The sequence below is a fragment of the Pongo pygmaeus genome, chromosome 22, assembly GCF_028885625.2.
Source record: "Pongo pygmaeus isolate AG05252 chromosome 22, NHGRI_mPonPyg2-v2.0_pri, whole genome shotgun sequence".
NCBI classification, from domain to species: Eukaryota; Metazoa; Chordata; class Mammalia; order Primates; family Hominidae; genus Pongo; species Pongo pygmaeus.
The window spans coordinates 31,811,326-31,829,966 of record NC_072395.2 but is presented as its reverse complement, the minus strand read 5'-3'; the positions used below and the strand labels follow the sequence as shown (position 1 = coordinate 31,829,966).

At 31.7% G+C, this 18,641-nt stretch overlaps 1 long non-coding RNA gene across 1 annotated transcript in view; it reads left to right on the top strand.

Annotated features, from left to right (window-relative positions):
* Positions 1-395: 395 nt before the first annotated feature.
* LOC129022604 (uncharacterized) overlaps positions 396-18,641 on the top strand; it is a 40,865-nt gene continuing 22,619 nt past the window's right edge. The window contains exons 1-2 of the long non-coding RNA XR_008496484.1: positions 396-715; positions 5,074-5,135. This is a non-coding gene — a long non-coding RNA (uncharacterized LOC129022604). The remainder of the gene's footprint in view (positions 716-5,073; positions 5,136-18,641) is intronic.

Genomic DNA, 18,641 nt, shown 5'->3' with positions numbered 1-18,641 from the left:
TTCTGAAACAAATTCTAGCAATATCAAAGACATAACATTTGTACATTTCTTGCACACGTATTAATCTACTCTGTATTTTCTTGGTCAGGAAAACCTCATTCAAACAGAGAATGAGGAGTCCCACCTCTTTCTGTATTATGGCTCTTCCTTTTCTGCATGGGGCTTCCACGTTTGACCTGGGATGATCTCCATCCCAGCCACAAGAGCAGAAAGGAATAAGGAGGACTGCAAGTAGTGTTTATTTACAGGCTAGGACTTAAAGTGATACACATCACTCCTGTACACATTCTAGTGGCTAGAATTAGTAACATGATCTCAGTTACCGCGGTGGAAATTGTGGTGTATTTTCTGCAAGAGGAAACGGTTTAGTCAGATGGCCAGTTTCTACCACAGTTTGAGTAACTGACTGAATGCAAGTGTAATTTACCAAGAAGAAGAATGCCAAAGGAGTCGGTTACTGTGAGAAAAAAAATTAGGACTTTCATTTTGAACATGTAAAGCTTGAGAAACCTATTAGATGTCCAAGGGGACATTTTGAAAAGGCACTTGATGCATATGTCTTCAGTTAAGGAGGAAAGCTAGGCAGCTCATAAAATTGAGGACAAACCAGCATCCAAATGATACTTACAATAATCTACCCAAGGAACATTGGAAGGGATGAAGACTGAAGATGGCTCCATGTTATGCTCCAATGTTTGAATCCTGAGAAATGAGGGTAAATCAACAAACAAATCTGTGATAATAAAGGGTTGGTGGGGTCATTCACAATTTTTTTGTTATCCTTTTAAATCTTGTTGGTCAAACAGGAAGGACAATCATCAGTTGAGAACAAGGCTCAAGGTGGAGGCATTTGAAAAGGAAAGAGGAGCGTATAGGAGAATGGAAGGGTAAATGGGCTTGCAGAAATACAGTAAAATTAACAAGAATAGTTGATGCCAATCAATTGGCAAGGGCGTAATTGGTGTTATAATTTCTAGATTCAAAATAAGGCTACTCAACAAGTTTTTAGATTTTATTTACCCATATTTAACTGCCCTGCTGTGGATATGAATTGGGATTTTTCAAGCCTGCATCATTAAAAGAGTGGCTTGTGGCAAGATAGTTGCACTGTTATGTAAGGTCTCAGAATTATGAAATATGGGATCCAAACTGGTGAGTGGAAAATTCAGATGTTGAAGGAACTGTTGCATAAAACAGTAAGTTAATAGGATTGGTAAATTTAAAACTTCATTGCTATACGTAGAAGATGACAAGTAAATGAAGAGTTTTAATTCTTTACTGATGAGATGATTTAGCAATACAATTTTTTATTTTTTCCACATTTATCAATGTATGAAATGCAATAATGTATGTATATTCAAACTATTTACTGAAATCCTAGATTCTTGCAATGACAGAATATTCATAAGAATTGACATAATTTGCAAATGCAACTGTAGTACAAATATATTATTTTCGTTACAACACAACTGTGTTAGATTTATTGTTTTGTCCTTCTGTAACTATAAAAATAAATAAAAATTTAACATGTTTCAAAAGATTTCCTAAGATCCTCTTGAGCTGTTATTCTATTATCTCTTACATGTTTTTAAAACATAGCACTTTTCCTTTAACATTTTATTTAATGAGAAAGAGTCTGGGGCAGAGAGTGAGAGAAGTATATCCTGTGAACTCATATTTAAAATCAAATTTCTTTAAATCTTTAGTTTTTATACTGTAACAATTTCCTGCAAAACGTTGGATTTAATATGAATTTAACAAATCAGTAAATTTGTGTACACTGGTGTAGATTGTATTCCTAGTAGTTTTAAACTGCTCCCATCAATAGAAATAGATATTCTTAACAAAGCACAAACTTTTTTCTTTTATACAGTAAGTAAAATTTTAACCATATTTATATAGCTAGATTTACAGTTTATATATATTTACAGTGATATATATATATATATATATATTCTGGTATGTGTGTTTTTGCTTAGAATTCCCCGTATATTCTGGTATGTGTGTTTTTGCTTAGAATTACCCGAAATAATGAAAGTTAACTGGCATTTTTCTTTTCCACTTTCAAACAGCTTTTTGTCTTGTCTTGAACTTGAATTTAGAAATGGCAGAATCTCAATAGAGGTAAAGGGTAATTTCCCACAAGACCTGGCTAATTTATAGCTTTCAACACACCAATGACCCCTGCAATTTGGCAGTTGCTTCATTAATTCCTCTACACCTGCTCCATTTATCTTATAAAAAAAAGACAGATAAAAGGCACAATTCTCTTTCATTGCAGCCATTGTGAAGAACAGTTCTTCTTGTCTTTCTGAAGTAAATTGTAACCAGCCTTATGAAGAACAAAGACAGTAGTGTCAGATGGATGTTACCAGTTTGTCACTGAGATGGAGAAGCCTTTGAAAGGCCACGTAGTTCTTGGAAGAACTTTTTTCTAGCCTTTGAAATGTTCTGCCTTTCCAGAAAGACTGTAGTTCTCAACAGGGACTGCCATTTCATTCACACAATTTTAGAATTAAAAAAAAATTAAAAATAGAGATTTTTAAATAATGTTTTCTCATACATAATAATAAATTGTATAGGTACCTTGATGATTATCTATATGTCTATCTATCTAAAATAGGTAACCTAAACATAGTTTTAGACTACTTATATTTTATATATCTGTAATACCAATTTATTTCCATAAAATATTAGCTGCAATTTTAGTACTTGTAGTAGGATGAAAAACATACTTTCTACCAATAAGGGATTAGATTAATTAAAAACAAAACATTTTTCTGTCAAATTTAGTAAACAATTTATTTAGCTAGTTGACTGTGCAAACATTTTTTTCCTTATGATATTTTTTGTAGTTATTTCTATCTTCATAGACTGTAGATTACAAGAAAATAAATTTGCGACTTGTGCTTTTGATCCTCTTTTATGAAAAACAGCTTGAATTATTGGTGTCTAGTAGGCGAGAAGGGCATTTTGAAAAATAATTAAAATATTTATAAAACTGCACTTTAAAAACTTTTATGAATTTGCATTTATTGTCATATATTAAAAGTGGAGAAAAACTTAACTCATATATACAGTTCCTCTCTGATATTTATTTAGTATAGATCATTGAGAATTGGTGATCATTACAGACTATGAGTAGCTAATTCTTTGATAAGGTTTCAATGCCAATGTTGCCAGGAAAAAAAAGTTTAACTTACAAAGAAGCTATCTGCTTTCTTGTGTTACCAGAATATAGTATGCCTCAAGCTCACAAATTCATTCCATTGCTATCAGCAGAGACTAAATAAGGAAATTTCGGTAAGTCACATCACATCCATAATCATTAAAACAGGAACAATTAAGAACACATCCTCCAAATTGATACACCATTGATATTTTTGTATATTTTAGTCTATATTACTCAGTTATAAGCATCATAAAAACATAAATAACATGTTTCAGATGCTACTAAATATTGCTTATGAGATTTTAAAAATAATTCATAAGTTTTAGTAAATAACTTAGGAAAAGTTTTAAACATAATATATATGCATGTCAATAATGCATTACTCTACTGTCTATTAATACAATTTCCTAATTTAAATTAAAATACACTATTAATTGTGGTGGATATCAACAGAAATAGAAACAAAGACCAAGAATACTTCTTTCATATGCAAATTATAATAAGACATTGATACAACTATTGGCAAGATAGTGTTTCATTTTATGATTTAGATAAATCATTTTATTATTAAGGAAATTGTAATTTATATAAATGGAAACCGGTCGATGGGAAAATTGTCTTTTTCTGTGTGAGACTAGATGCTTTTTCAGAAATAATTACCATCAAATGATTGCTTTTGAAATAATTAAAATTTCAAATAGTTATTTCCAAATGTATGGAGGTTCTATTAAAATGTTCATAAAAATACTTTTTGCCACTATAAAGTATGTAGTTAGGCCAAGAAACTCCATTGGCCTAACATTATGTCTAGAGGTTACTTTAGGTGTAGTGATTGTATAAACAGAAATAATATCCAAAACAAATAGCTGAACTAGTGGACAGGAATGAAGACTAGAGTCTTGAATTTAGAACAAGGGTGAGACTCTTGGCGGATAAGTTATCTATTGCTGTATAATAAATTATCCTACAGTTTAATGGCTTGATATCTAGAAGACACAGCGCATTGACAATTCTCTTTCAATTCTATTTTTCTTGTTTTTTGTTTTTGTTTTTTTTTTGAGACCAAGTCTCACTGTGTCGCCCAGGGCAGAGTGCAATGGTGCAATCTCGGCTCGCTACAACCTCCACCTCCCTGGTTCAAGGGATTCTCCTGCCTCAGCCTCCCGAGTAGGGGGGACTACATATGCACACCACCCCGCCTGGCTAATAATTCTTTTTAAAATTGACTTAACGCTTTTGGAAACTTTATGTTTCCATGTTGAATTTAAAGTCTGCTTGTTTTCATTTTTGTTAAGATAATTGAATGTGATTTGTTCTCCTTCTGTTTCGTTTAATTTGTTTCTGCTTTCATGATGGTTACGTTCCTTACATGTTTTGAATGTTTTAATGTAACAGTTCACTTTCTGCTAGGTTTCTCTTCCCGAAGGTTTGCCAGTGAGATGGCACAAACATTTTCCATGACTTGGTTCTTCATTGTTCACAGCTCTTTAGCTGGTTTTGTGTTAGCAGCTAAGCTCTGGGCTCTGAATCATACACTCAGTTCATTTTCAGCCTTGAATTAACAAGAGACAAAGATCCAATTTTAGATTTTGTAGTAACTGTTTTTACCTAAAATTGTAAGGAATCAGCTTATTTCCAAATTCAGACATAGGCGAGTACAATTATCCCAGCCACCTAGAAACAGATCTAGGACCCTGTTTATCAGGATGATTAGAATTGGACCACAGTGATTCTCTGCTCGGTGGGTTGTAATATTTTAGGCTTTGTTCTTCATGAATTTTCCCTTTGTGGACCATGGACGGAAATATTAATCTGTATCTGTATATCTATCTATCTATCTATCATCTATCTAATCTATCTACCTATCTGTGTTCTAACTTTTTAATGCATTTTCTCAAAAGGTAAAGGATCTTCTCTTTGAAGAGGGTTCATAAAAGGTCTTGTAATGAAGAAGTCACTTGATGTGAGTACCCATTCATTTATTACTAGATAAAGAGTTGTGAGCTTACGATGGGCTTGGTGTAAGTGTTACAAACACTGGTTAGAAAACTCTTTACTTTAAAAATTCTTTAGTTCTATTTTTCCAGAAGTAAACAGTAGTTTTCCAATGCATCTTTAGAAACAAATCAGTCGAAGAAAATAAAAATTACTATACAATTGAGACGGCTAAATTAGGATTAAATAATAGATTACTGATTGCCATACTGTTTTTTGTTTGTTTGTTTTTCATGTAATAGGGATTGATTCATAAATATGTAAATCAGAAACTTAATGGAAGTTATTTAAGTAGTTTAGAAAAGGAATAATGAGACATTTCCATTTATTGGAAAATGAAAAAAAAAATTTCTAGGAGCCAAGATAATTGTGACCTTAAAAATTCTTACTCAGATATATTTGTTGCATTATGAATCATGAGAAGTTATTAGCATCAACTAAACTTGGTTCAATGATAGCCTATACAGTTAGGTTATGAAACTATATGTTACTCATTATAAATAGCCTAATGATAAAAATGATTGAAGAAAAAACTTGAGTAGATTATACGTTAAAGTGCCTCATGGATGGCTGCCAACATTTTCAGATTCCATTTCTATAAAGTATAGTACAATAATTTAATGAGATCTATAAATATTACAAAACATTTTCATGGGAAAAATGTATCTAATGTTCTAAAGTTCAAAATATCAGTGATAGAATAGAAGATTCTAATACATGAAATGTTCAGCAAGTTCATGAACTTAAATGAATTCTTTTTGAAGAATGTAAGGTAAAAATGGTATTCTGCTGAGTTACTTTTCCTTCATTATAGTAGGAATTGTTCTATAGATTTTAGTCACAAATTTTAACTTAGTGTTATAAAATGCTTATTAAAATATTATACATTTAAATAGCAAATTAGGAAACATTTTAATACATAGAATGATGAAAGAGCTAATTTACTTAATATCAATAATAAGAACACTTACACACTGGTGGTGGGAATGTAAATTCATTCAACCATTGTGGAAGACAGTGTAATCATTCCTCAAAGACTTAAAGACAGAAACATCATTCAACTCAGCAAACCCATTGTTGGGTATATACCCAAAGTAACATAAATCATCCTATTATAAAGACATATGCATGCAAATGTTCATTGCATCACTATTTACAATAACAAAGACACGGAACCAACATAAATGTCCATCAGTGCTAGACTGGATAAAGAAAATATGGTACGTATACAACGTAGAATACTATGCAATCATAAAAAAGAAAGAAATCCTTGGCAGGCATATGGATGGAGCTGGAGGCCATTCTCCTCAGCAAACTACCACAGGAACAGAAAACCAAATACTGAATATTTTCACTTGTAAGTGAGAGCTAATTGATGAGAATACATGGACACATAGAGGGGAACAACACACACTGAGGCCTCCCAGAGGGTGGAGGGTGGAAGGAGGGAGAGGATCAGGAAAAATAACAAATAGGTACTAGGTTTAATACCTGGGACGCAAAATAATCTGTACCATGAACCCCTGACAGAAGTTTACCTGTGTAACAAACCAAACAAATGAATGTACTGCTAAACTTAAAAGAAAAATTTTTTAAAAAAAGAGAAATAAATGTCAATCTAAACAAACTATAGAAAAATACAAGGGCTTTTTTTTCACATAAAAAAGAAAGGCAGAGACAATTTAATGTATAATTATGTCTCCAGCTCCATTAGTAATTTAAGAATCACTGAATTTAAATTACAATTAGTAGGTATTAGGAGTTTTAAGACTACTTTAGATAAAGAAAACTCCTAGTCTTCTTACAGTTTCTGAAATTTTGATGAATAAACTAGAATAATTATTAATTTCTAAGATATTAACTTTATTGCTGTTAAAGTTGTGGGTTGTAGATTAAAGAAAAATACAAAGTGACTTGCAAGCTTCTCTCTCCTCAATGTCATCCTTGGGACAGCTCTTTAAAACAAGCATGAGTTTACAGTGCAGGCCAATCTACTCAGTTTCTGTCTCCTTTGCTCAACAGAGCAAAAAAATGCATAGAAATGATGTGAGTGTTTTCTAGATTAGATCCACTCAGCCAACCTACAAGGACTAACATCAACATGAATGTGCTTCGGAACAATTGCTTCTCAAGGAATCTGAGTAAAATAAATGTGTCACTGTCATATGTGCCAAAAAATAAAAGTTGATAATGCATTGTGCAGGGGGAAACAAAATGTACTCTTATGCATTTCTGATAAGTGTACTACCTATTTGGGGGTAATATTTATAGTATCAAATTCAAATATGAATGTATTCAATGACACTGATTATCCCACCAATAGATTATGTATGTGCTTATCCATTAGATGTACAATTCTTTTAGACAAAATGCTTGAGCTTGCTTTTTAAAAAAACCAAACCTTTAGAATACACTTTGATAGAGATAATTAATTGTCTCAATCAAATTGTCTCTAATTGTCACAAATAGAGACAATATATATTTAAGTATAAAATTGTACTTTCTATCATTGGTCTGGGATTGACAAACACGTCTTAATAGCTAACTTTACAAAAATGTCCTTTATAGCATTGTTTGCCTATTTCAATTTTTCTTATATTTATACACAGTTAAGTAGTTTCAGATACATACCAACTTCTGCCTATTTGGGCTATTTGATATATAAAGTTTTTATTCAAGTAATTTCAAAGCCTTCACATTTGGTTTATTATGGAAACCAAAATAATAAAATGTAGTTAACAGAATGAGATCCAATGAGTAGTTTAAGAGTTTCAGAATCAATAAAAAAAAATCAGTCCACTGAAGCATACTGTGAATTCTAGAATTTTGACTTTAACTTGTGCTACGCTCTTATCTTTGTAAGTATCCAGCTGAGCTGATGAGAGGACAAACTTTAAAAATGGCTGTACATTCAGATAAACTCCACAGGGAAGGAAGATTGTGAAAAGTGATTTCCTAATGTTCGAACTTTGAGACATACATATAAAATTGTACTCAAAGAAATGTGACTGTCCAGAATATCCAAAAACCTTTAAATTCTATAAAGGTCTTCTGCTTGTTTATGAAAAATGCAAAAATATATGGCTAAGAAATAAATTTCAACCTTAATAAAAAGTTTCTCTAATTTTCAGAAAATTTCTCTTCTTTTGCAACCAAGAATGTCAAAAATTGTGCCAAATATTAGAAAAAAAATAGTTTGAATTACAACCAAGACATACTAATGTATTCCATTATTCAGTTATCTTTTTAAAAAGTATTGTTACTTAAAATTACCAAAGCATAATTGTTCTCTTTAAAGTGCAATAATAATGAGAAAAAAATCAATCCTTATTTATTCTCATTTTCTCACCTATATTGTCTCTTTTAGTAGTCCCATCACTTCCATTTCCATTATAAATATTATACACCTCTCGTGATACCCCTTCAATTCACCAGTACTCCTTAAGTTCAAATTACATAATTAACTATTTTTCTATTATTCTATTTTTTCTATTTAGATTGTATAATTGTTCAAAATTGTTGCTGCCTTTCCCTGTGGTAGATATTTATATCTATACCCCATGGGCATATGATGTGACCGTATGAGTTATAGTAAATAGGCTTTAATCTATTTGAAGCACTAAAATTTGAGTTATTTCACACTTTATGTATCTGTTTTAATTTTTACATTTAAGGCATTTGGATTAAATAAAATTTTCTTTTGAGACCATAAAAGGTAAAATATTTTCTTAAAAGACACTCAGCAAAAATGGGCAAATTCTAAGAAAAACACGGTTTTAATAAAAAAAAATTTCTATATCCAAAACTACAACTTCAGTGTCAGAAATAAAAATTATTACTTTAGATAAGGCTGATTGGAGGAAAACAATTATGGATAAAAAAGGAAACCATAAGGAAAGGGCCAATAATTGGTTGGATTAAATACAACTAAAACCTGGTTCTTGTACCCAATTTCAGTAAGTACATGGCTTCAATCATAACATAAATATATTCACTAAATGAGAGAATACAGTTATAAATTGTGAATGACCAGTTTCAAAGGAGAGTGGATAATATAAAATATCTTTTACAGCCTTATGCAATTTAATCATACAAAGACATGTATTACTGTATCATTCCAATACATGAGTAAATTTAAGTTTCCGAGGAGACAAACTTGTGAAGACATCCTAGCTTCAAGGCGTGTATTCATTACATTTTGATGCCAACTGTCCTTACCTTCAATTTCATGAAGGAACCACTAACAAAAACAGTGGATGTTTTGTTACAACAGAATTCTTTATGATTTTGGAATAGATGAAAAAATCATTGCTAAGAAATGATTGATCTACAATGTTGGAAAAATCAATGTGTTTATTTGTTCCTCAGTTTTGCCATGGGAGAAAATGTGTTGGACTTTGTAAGATTATGATTTAGCAGAAGTTCACTTAAAGGAGACAGCAAGAACAAAACACAAAGCATGTGAAGTAGTAGTTTTACTAGATAACATTTGTACCTCTCTGATATCTTGTTTGTTTTATCTAAATCTACCAATATGGACTACATATTTAATAGTTTCTTCTTTTTAGAACAGTTTGAAATAGCAAAAAACTAATGAAAATGAAATTTACAAGTGGATAAATGCAAAAGTTATATGCAAAATTAAATTTATTATTTTTCAAGTTGATAAGGCAATTCTTTGCAAATTTGGGTACAAAATTGTAAATTCTAAATAGAAGTACATAACAGAAATCCGAGACAGCTAGAGTCATATTTTCATTATGATTTAAGCATATGCAAATGAAATCTGTTTCAATTAACTTGTGTGTCTTATGTTTTATGTTAATAAAAATGCATACGCACACCCACTCACACACTCACCACATCAAAGTCAGGTTCCGTAAGTGCTAAAAAAGAACTGGCAGTGACACTGAATGTGATTTAGCGATGACTAAATATTGTAATACTTCAGATTCAACTAAAAATATAAAAATATACATTTTTAAGTGAAGAAACATTTAGAGTACATATAGATCATTTTATAAGAAGACATGGATCATGATAATGTCAAATTAACAAGAGATTAATAATTTCAAAAAAACAATACCACAAAACCATATTTCTGGCAAACATTTAGAACTTACAAATGTATATCTTAATTATAAGAATTTACTTCTTCAGAATTCTTTTTTTACACCGAATGCCTTGAATTTTTGTCATATTTTTATTTTTTCCTGTTTGGATTTCCTTACCTGGGTTTAGCCAAAAGACAGAAGACATTTTAATAAAAATATAAAACAATTGACTGTAAACTGCCTACTTTTTTCTTGTTCTCTTAGAGTTGCTTACTTTGGGAGGTATTTCCCAGAGTTGTTTGTTTAATGTATATAATTCACAGCGTGGAGATGTTTAAACGCTTGCCTTTTCTTTTTGAATTTTTGATGCTTAGTGGAAAATAAATCACATAGAATTGTTTTCCAAAACCAATCTAATCAAGTTACTCTATCTCAAACTTTCCATGTTTTCTTTGTACTTAGACACCGAAGAGGAAAAAAAGGAAAAGATATTTAAAAATCTGGGTCGGGCGTGGTGGCTCATGCCTGTAATCCCAGCACTTTGGGAGGCCGAGGTGGGCAGATCACTTGAGGTCAGGAGTTCAAAACCAGCCTGTCCAAAATGGTGAAGCTCCTTCTCTACTAAAATACAAAAATTAGCTGTGCAAAAATTGTGCCAAATATTAGAAAAAGGTAGAGTGGTGGCACATGCCTGTAATCCCAGCTACTCAGGAGGCTTAAGCAGGAGAATCGCTTGAACCCAAGAGACATAGATCAAAGTGAGCCGAGATCACACTACTGCACTCCCGCCTGGGTGACAGAGCGAGACTCCATCTCAAAAAATAAAAATAAAAATAAAAATAAATTTAAAAACTAAAAATCTGTAGGGAATCACTGAAAAACTTTCTGTAAATTTGTCTTTCTGTTAGACACAATTATCTTCACAAAACTGAAATAGCAATGCTCCATTGATCTTTATCCACAGCCTTGAATAATGACTCTATAGCTTCATGACTAAAATAGCAGCCATAAAATTAGGAGAAATTCTACATTAGTCTGTGAGAGATGATAATTATATATTTAGTTTAATTGGATATATAAATTTTTAATTGACTTTAACGAGTAAACAACATTCTTTACAATAAATTGTTTGATGTGAATACAGAAATACTATCCTTGATTAGCAATACTTGTATTCTGTTCATTGCCTGGTTTTATGAAACTGACCAATATACTAAAGTGGCTCTATATAAAGCTCTGTTTAAATTATTTTTTCTTTTGTTGTAATGGTTGATTGATCCTTATTGACTGCCTACAGATTCTTCAGATCAATAAATAGCAAGATACCAGCAGTCAGAGAAATGCACTGGACCATCACAATATCCACACACTTACTCCTTGCCCACAATCTCATGGTAGTTTTTAAATCTCTTTCTTTGATTTACAACTCTGGTAAACAAAGTCTAGAAAGTAGTGTCATAATTTATAAGCTCACCTCTTAGAAGAAAGTTATTTTTTATTGAGATATTTGGCCTCTAGTTCAGATACACTGTGATGACAATTTGACTACATGGTTCATAAGACAAAGAACAATGAGCGTGCTTTAACTGAAGATGCTGGTTAGAGTAATTTATTCCCCTCTCTGCCTATTTGGCATACAGAAAACCATAGGAAAATGTGCTACCAAGTACAGGAAACAAAAGCTGTGTACTAAAGGCTATGGATAGGTAGGTAGATAGATGATAGATAGATAGATATGTCATTTAATGTTAACTCCAGGCGTATGATATGACTATAGTTGTGATCTTTATTTTAGAAATGAGAAAACTGGCAGATGAGGGAATACCTAGTATCACAGAACTAGTCAGTGACAAGGTCCAAGTTCAATTTCACAAAGAATTAAGCAATTAAGTAGGTATCAAGTATATATATACTTAATTAATTATTAAGAATATATAATATATTTGGACAAGGTCTAAGTTCAATTTCACAAGGAATCAAGCAATTAATTAATTATTAAGTATATGTATACTTAACATATACACTTAAGTATGATGTTAGCTGTGGGCTTGTCATATGATATTTATTGTGTTTAGCACCATTCCTTCTAAGGCTATTTTGTTGAGAGGTTTTATGATGAAAAAATACTACATTTTGTCAAACATTTTTTCTCTATCTGTTGCAATGATCATATGGGTTTTGTCCTTTATCCTGTTAATGTGGTGGTTAATGGATCTGCTTATTTTGAACTATCTTTGATCCCAGGGCTAAATTCCACTTGATCGTGGTGAATGATCCTTGAAATGTAATGTTGAATATGGTTTGCTGGTATTTTGTGAAGGATTTTTGCATCTATGTTCATCAGTAATATTGACCTGTACTTTTCTCTTTTTCTGTAGCGTCTTATATATTACTAATAATCATGTCTCATGTTTTCTTTTTCATTTTACTTATTTATTTGAGTCTTCTTTCTTTTTTAGTCTAGCTAAAGGTTTGCCAATTTTGTTTAACTTTTCAAAAAAGCAATTCTTAGTTTATCTTTTCTATTATTTTTCTAGTCTCTATTTTATTTATTTGTGCTCTGATCTTTGTTATTTTCTCTCTCTTGCTAACTTTATATTTAGTTTGTCCTTGTTTTACTAATCCTTAAGGTGTAATGTTAGGCTGTTTATTTCAGATTTTATTCTTTTTTGATGTAGGCATTCGATGCTGTAAACATCCCTCATAGAACTGCTTTGGCTGTGAGAAATTTTCTAAATCTCATGTAAAGTAGTTACATAACATCTGGCAAAAACATCATTCTTGATTATGAATTATTAAAAATATTATTCTAAATGACAGAAATGAAATGAAATACTTGTAATTTCTGTCTTTATTCAATATTTTATTCTAGGTTTTACTAAGAAGTATAAAATAAAATAAAATAACAATACAAGGAACACAAAAGGAGTACTAAACCTATTATAATTTAACGCAAAATGATTGTGAATATATAGATACAAAAAAAAAAAAACCCACACAACTAAACCCGACATATACTCAGTTAAAAACAGGTGAATTAAATGAGTTCTCTGAGATAAAAATCAAATTTTAAAAAATAAATGATATTCTATATACGAATAAAAACTTAAAATGTCAAAATGATGCCATTTGAAATAGCATAAAAATCAATACCCATAAATCTAATGAAAACTGTGCGGTACTTCCACTATGAAGATATAAAAAATTGAAGAAATTAAAGGAGGTGTAAATAATAGAGGAACATAAGATGTTCATAAATTGAAGAAACTCAACTATTTAAAATATATTTTTTCCGAACAGACATGTAGACCCTTATTATGAACCAATCAAAAGCTTAGTGGTTATTTTGGAGGAAATGGACAAGCTGATGCAAAATTGTAAGTGGAAATGCAAAGGGAAATAATAACCGAGATGAGCCAGTTTTTGAAGTAGAAACAATTAGAAGATTTATAATAGCAGATATTAATAGTAAATAGCTATAGTTGTAATAAAAATGTGCTACTTATGCAAGGGTAAACTAATAACTAAATGAAACAGAATAAAGTTTAGAAATTAGAAACACATATGCATGGACACAAGTTATAACAAAGTTGGCATTACAGATCAGTGGGGAAAGAGTCAGGTGAATTTCTCAACTAAGAAAACAATATTCACTCTTCCTACCAAAAGAAATCAGTTCTGAGTGGAATGGGTATAACATACTTATTGTGGCCAGGCACAGTGACTCACACCTGTAATCCCAACACCTTGAGAGGCTGAGGCAGGAGGATCTCTTGAGGCTGTGAGTTTGAGACAATCATGGGCAACATAGCAAGATCCTGTTTCTAAAATAATATAGAAAAAAATTAGTTTCTAAAATAACATGGAAAAAAATCTAGGTCACTTAGGAGGCTAGGGTGGGAGGATCACTTAAGGCTAGGAGTTTGAGGCTGCAGTGAGCTAGGATCACACCACTGCAATCCAGCCTGCATGACACAGCAAGACCCTGTGTCTTAAAAAATTAATTAATTGAATAATTTAATTAAATATTCATCAAAATATTAACTTTAAAATTGTACATTTTCTAGCAGAAAGCTTAGACTATCTTCTTAACCTATGAGAAGTAAAAAATTATGAGCAAAACAAATTAATAAATTGAATTATTAAAATTAAGAGTGTATGTATATCAAACAATTTTTAAGGGGATGAAAAACGCTATGAACAAAGTGGTAAAAGTTAGCTTTAACATATACAATCAATCTTCAGTATCCATAATGTGTAACGACTCTAAAATTCAACAAGGAAAATAGAGAATTAGGAAATATGCAAAACCTTTGAATGGCATTTCCTTCCCAGAAAAACAGATATCTAAATTAACAATAAACACATGAGAAGTGCTTACCTCTTTAACAGGTAGGGGAACACAAAATAAAACCTCAATGCTATATAATTACATGCCAACTAGAATGATTAAATATAAAATGGCTTACAGTGCTAAGTGTTGGTAAGGGTATGGAGCAAACGGAATTCTCATACAATGCTGGTGGAAATTTTAATTTCCAAAACTGCTTAATGATACCCACTAAAGGTAAATCTACACACATCTTAAAGACTAGCAATGCATGCCTGTATATCAGATTTACAGTTATGTACAGAAGTGATTATAGCAACTTTATTTATAATAGAGAAATAGAAAAACACTGGAAATATCCATATATTCATTAATAGGAGAATGGATAAATGTTCTGTTTATATAACAGAATACTATACAACACTGAGAACTATAAAACTTCTACACTCAACAACATGGATTAATCCCACAGATTATTGAAAAAAATAAGCCAAACAAAATAATGGTATGCAGCATATGTTTTTACTCAAAAAATATAAGTGATGTGAACCAATGGTGTTAGGTCAGCATAACAGTTAAAAGATTGTCAGGGGGGATGGATATTTCTGGGAAATAAAGGAGAGTGCCTCTTGGATATTTTTAATGCTCTATTTTTTTACCTAGAGCTTTGCATGAAATCATCTCCTTGTTCTACATGGCAGTGTTTATTTAGTACTAATTCATTACCTTGTAAACTTGAAATTTGTATGCTTTTAAAATACGCATATTTTACATTATTAAAAATTTATATAAAAGAAATCTTCTATTGAGGTGAGTTAGTAAACTTTTTATACGGTCCTGTCACTTGTTGCATATATTTTTGAGCACATTTTTAACAAGAATAAATAATTTTTGTTATATATATCCTTTAGTTAACTGAATTATTATCTGAGGACCGTATTTATCCTCAATAATACTCCTGGTCTCAGTAAATTTCACCTGATATTAACAGCTGTATTAACTTCTTAGTATTTTCTCGATTTTAATTTTTTAAAATTTTTACTTTCAATCTTTCTGTATCCTTGCATTTTATGTGAATCTCTTATAAATATAATATACATTTATATTAAACCCAACATAGATTTTTGTTTCAACTCAATTTTGCAATATCTGCTTATCACTGGATAATTAAGACAATTGGATATTTATGATTTTCGCCATACTTGAAATATTTAAACCATGTTATGTTGCACTTTCCTTGTATGTCTCTGCAGATGATGTTGAACCTTGTGTAGGTTCCCTTAGATCCTTTTTAGCTCTTGTGTTTTCCCTTGGATTTAGCAGTAGCCTGCATCTGCAGCTTGTTTGAAGGACTGTTTGGAGGACTATGCTCAGGCCATTGGAGCACACTCTGCCTGCTGTTGCAGACCTCCGAGCACCTGGGAATTACTGAAGTGTAACTTACAACCCCAGAGCTCTCGTGAAAGATTACATTCAAGATACCTTTAATAAGGCTTTGCTTGAAATCAGATCTTTGCTTGGTTTCCTTCCTTTTTCTGTCTTGCTTCCCTTCCTTTTTCTGTCTTGCTTCCCCCATTTACTTAAACAGCGTTCCTTTGATATTTAGAATATCACTTACATAGGAATATTCATCATAAGATCAGCTTCTGTGCAACTGGACCTAAGAAAATCGCTTATGTTCCTTTCTTATTTCCTCCTCTCCTTCTTTTGTTTTGTTTTTTGTTTTTGTTTTGTTTTGTTTTGCCTTATTTGGGTTGGTTTGTTTTCAAAATGATTTTTTCTCATTCCTTGGTTTGGAAAGAATATACTCCACTTCTCATTTTTTAGTGGTAACCCAAAATACCAAACTGAATGCCTAGTCTTACAAAATCTAAAATTAAAACATATCTTTGTCCATTTCTTATATGATAAAAGGAAGAAAAAACAAACAAACAAAAAACCTTAGAGGCCCGGCACAGTGGCTCACACCTGTAATCCCAGCACTTTGGGAGGCCGAGGCAGGTAGATCACGAGATCAGGAGTTCGAGACCATCCTGGCTAACATGGTGAAACCCTGTCTATACTAAAAATACAAAAAAAAATTAGCCGGCCATGGTGGCGGGCACCTGTAATCCCAGCTACTTGGGAGGCTGAGGCAGGAGAATCGCTTGAACCCTGGAGGTGAGGGTTGCAGTGAGCTGAGATCTCACTACTGCACTCCAGCCTGGGCGACAGAGTAGGACTCCAACTCAAAAAGAAAAAAAAAGATAAATAAAAAATCTTTACAAAGGATAATATCAGGCACCACACTCACACCTTCAAGTGAGTTTTAATTTTTTTTAATTTCCATTTTATTTTTACGGTCTCTAAGTAAACAGTAACGCAGTATTAATATTTGAAATAGTCAACTTCTGGATTTCTTCACATGGTTTTCAATTTCTCTTCTCAGAAATGTTTATTGTTCAATTTTGTGTCTTCCTTTTAGTAATCTTTTTCACTAAAAGACATCCTTTAAAAATTGTTTTTGTGAGACACTTTGTGAGTATTGTCTCTATCATCCCCCTTTGCTGAATGAGCCACTTTATTTTCTATTTTGATCCCTGACTGAGGAGATAGATTTCAAGATCACAAGTTTTATGGAAGTGTCTGATTTTCAATGCACAAGGTTGTGTGAAGTTTAGGCCTTGTCAACCTAAAACCAAGCCACTAAGAGCTAATACATTGCAGAGATCTGCAAATCATATTAGGACTAATGAGTTAACAATGTCTGCTTACCACTTTGTTAATATTGCTTTTTTTCTTTTTGTCCTTAGGAGATTTTTCTGTGTTTTCACAATTGTGTGCATGTTAGAGTTAGGTGTATTTTTTTCACGAACCATGTGTACATAGGTACCTAATGATTGCCTTTGTTCATATCTGTGGCATGATTCTCAAGAAGCCTCACAGTGGCATTGTCGTTATTTTAACAAATTTACCACAGTCTGTGTTCTTGCCACCAGTCCTAACATTTTAGCAGCACCAAAGTGTCACAGTCTTTTCTAAGAGACAAAATCAAAACTCTATGATATCAGAATGCTTTTTAAAAAAATATTTTTACTGTGAGAAGTAAAGTTCACTGGCACAGCCAATCTCACAAGTATATGACGAGCTCATCCGCTTCCTAAAAGGAGCAATAGGTTGCTTGGTGTGTATGTATGTAAGCAAATTGAGTTAGCCTGTTTTCATATTTAGTGGCAGAGGCTAAGTCACATAAATGCATGTGTATCCTTCATAGGGTATGGCGAGCTAGTGAGGTCAATTTGTTTAAGTCAATAGATTGAATTATCCTTTTAAAAAGGTCCTCTTAAATGAATGTTAACAATGCTTGTTCTTTTCCACGATTTTCTGGTTGAATAGTTCCCCTACTCTACCATACATTTCTGTTTCATATATTTGTTTCAGATTAGGACCCAGCACAGTTTCCTGGAAATTGTTTTATTTTAAAACATATATTTTTAATCCAACTAAATATATTAATGTAAAAATTCAACTCTCAGAAAAAAAATTCACATTTTTATTTTCTAATTCTAGAGAATATACCTTATAAAAATTATTTTCTTGCCCAGAAAGAACTGTCTAAATCTTTACATTTCTTATTGTGTATAGGTACTAAAGAAAAAGCAACTAGAACTAATTTAATGCCAATGATTTTCTGCATAGCAAAGTTATTTCATAGTACCTCCTTTAATCATTACTACATACAAATGTTGTTAATTATTTTTACTTTAGAAATTAAAGCATTCTCTAAGACGCAAGAGTTCTAAGATCAAATCAGCAAGTGTCATATGATCAAATGTAAAACGTTACTACAACTCATTCATGCAGAACACTAAGCAGACTATAGACTTCATAAGAAGTTTAAATGGGTATTTCAAACATTTATCATAGCATCGCTGCTATTAAGAACTATCAGCAATAGTATTAGCTACCCCACATATTAAAAAATATCAATTAGTGAAAACCCAAACACTGATAATTACTTCATTATCACTTTCATAGAAGATGTGCTTATTTGAAACATGGCATTGTTTTAGGACAACTGAAGGAAAACTGATTTACTGTATCACTATGT